Raw genomic sequence first — 2,949 nt, forward strand, 5'->3', positions numbered from 1 at the left:
AAAAAAACGTGGAGTTCAGGTGCCCAATATTAGTTTGGGCATTAATTAATTAGGATAGCGAAAGACTTTAGGCAAAAGGTTAATCAACCTTTTAAAAAAAGAAATCGTGAAGATGCCATGTGGATTGAGCAGGAGGCTTCCAGACTGTTCTAGATCTAGAGGATTTTGGGAAGCCTATAAATAGGCGTGCTAAACAAGAGCATGAGTTTGGGCCACGAGAGAGAGAGAGAGAGAGAGAGAACGATGCAAATGAACAGGGAAAGAGAAATGACGACGATGAATGGCTTTTTTCGCAGTTAGCATTATCTAAGAGAGAGCACAATGCAAACGAACAAAGAGAGAGAGAGAGAGAGCAATGACGAGCGGTTTTTTTTTCAAATCCATATATTTTTTTGCCCTGCGCTCTACTCTTCGGCTATGAGGAGACAAAAAAAAAACGTGTGTTTTTTTTGCCCTACGCTCTGCTCTCCAGCTGCCAAGTAGATAACCCTAAGGTTGAGACCTTAGGGCCACAATAATTAATTATGGGCGCTAATTAATTATTGTTTGCTCAGCTTGAATATGATATGTCTAGTAGAGAAAAATAATAGGTTGCTCCGTCCAAATTTGGATTTTTTTTTTCAAAAAGAAACTTTAGTGCCTTCTACACTATCTTTATAATAAAGAAATTGATCTTCTACACATCTACTATGTGCTAACCATGGAATATAAAGTAACATTACAAATACAATGCCCTACCAAGCCAAAATACGACATTAGTTAAATATGAAAATTGGCACATTGCCATATATAACATCGTGAATACCATGCTCAGGCCACCATCGTGAATACCATGCTCAAGCCACCATTGTGAATACCATGCTCAGGCCACCATCCATACGACACCTCAAATGGTATCCTTGCACTACTCAATGCCTATTATTCACAAGCATCAAATCACATTGGTCATAACAATTAATTGGACTCCTCAACAATTAATCCCAATATGATTATGCTCATAGGCACAAACACATAATACGAATAATAATACACTAGCTCGATATTTAACACTATAAATCACTTGTGATACTAATAACACTAGCATGGCTGCAAATGCATATACCAATAACACTAGCTCATCATTATTAATGTGGTATCATAGGCACAAACACATAATACGAATAATAATACACTAGCTCATCATTATTAATGTGGCATAGGCACAAACACATAATACGAATAATAATACACTAGCTCGATATTTAACACTATAAATCACTTGTATTACGCTCCTAGGCACAAACACATAATAAATACACTAGCTCGATATTTAACACTATAAATCACTTGTAATACTAATAACACTAGCATGGCCGCAAATGCATATACCAATAACACTAGCTCATCATTATTAATGTGGTATCACCCACAATACCAACTGCCAGCATGATGGTATAGCGGTATCTCAAGTGTTCCCAATCAACCATAGACTCAAATATCTAACATCCTTCTTTCTTAGGTTAGTAACTTATCTCAGTTGCGTGTTTTCTTATATGAGATGATAAGGTCTAGACAAGTGTGGAAAAACCACTCATGTGTACACCAAGTATCATTTCTACAATTCAATTGTTTAGATGGATAGCTTTTAAGTAGTAATAACTCTAAATGATAAATATCTAAATGGTCTTGGTGAAATAAAGTGATGAGAACTATGGTCAAGTGTCGAGTTAGTTCGTATGAATATTGTGATTGTTACTATCAAATTCCTTAACTTTTATACCATCCCATACTAGTATGGCATCAAGGAAAGGACAACAATAAAGTTTAATATTCTAAAAGTTTCTTTTAATGTGAAAGGACAATAAGTAACACATGTTCATTGGTGACCAGCCATGTGAGACATGTGTGCTGATTATCATTATCTAATCACATTCAAAATTCAAGTATTTCGAATCTTAATAACAAATGATGTTCCAACGTGTATCTTCTTCCGCATCTAGAAGATACACACCAAACATAAAACTACCATGATTGTTTAAGTTTGTGTTTTCCTCAAGTCTATAAGTTAGGCTTTTCAATAGTTATAAAATAATGATATTCAAACATATATCTTATCTAAGCTAAAAGCAATTTATTATGGTCATTCTAAGTTTATACTTCACAAGGATATTCATGTGTAGTAACTCATAAATTTTGTAAAGTGTTTCAAGCTATTGTTTATGATCTCTATGGTCTCTATAGTCTCTAGTCTCTCCCTCTTCCTTTATAATGTTTTGTCATGTAGCTAGGGTTAACAGTATAGACTTTTCTCTTTCACATTAGTGTTGAAAGATCCCTGTCCCCACCGCGCAACGAATTCAGGGGTGCTAGCAGCGGAAGTAGCATTTCTTGTGCGGGGCAGGATCCCTCACTCGGGTCCTCGCCCCAGATATCCGAACAAGAGACTAATCCCTCGTTTCTTCCAAAACCGAACCTGGAAAAACTTCCCTCGCTCGGAAAGCACGGGCGATTCCTCTAGGATATTTTTTTCTCTAACGTAGTCAAGAGCCTTAACTAACTGAATTGATCTGACCGAACCCGTAAGTATCATAGACAGATCAAGGAAAAGACTTGCACTTGGATTATAGAGACCAACACTTTTTTCCTCATTGAGAGGCACAGCCATTGATTCTTTTCCATAGAACAATTTTTATCCGGGATTCACTTCATCTATTGTACCATAACAGAATTGAGTCTCATTTTAGGGATCCATCAGTCCAGCCTAACCCCATCCAGTCCCGTGGGTTAGCCAACTGTCCCAACCATTGTAGTGATGGGATCCAATTAGGAATTTGAATAGGTTTTGTCCCGGGTACCAAGGAAAAGAGTTCCCAGGCTCCCATAGCCGGATATTCATGCAAACTTAAAACTAGTCACACCACTTACACACCCAATATGAAATTACCTTTTTTATGGATTCAGCTGTCTTTA

This window comes from Cibotium barometz, chromosome 36, assembly GCF_041138505.1.
Source record: "Cibotium barometz isolate CiBa-2024 chromosome 36, ASM4113850v1, whole genome shotgun sequence".
NCBI classification, from domain to species: Eukaryota; Viridiplantae; Streptophyta; class Polypodiopsida; order Cyatheales; family Cibotiaceae; genus Cibotium; species Cibotium barometz.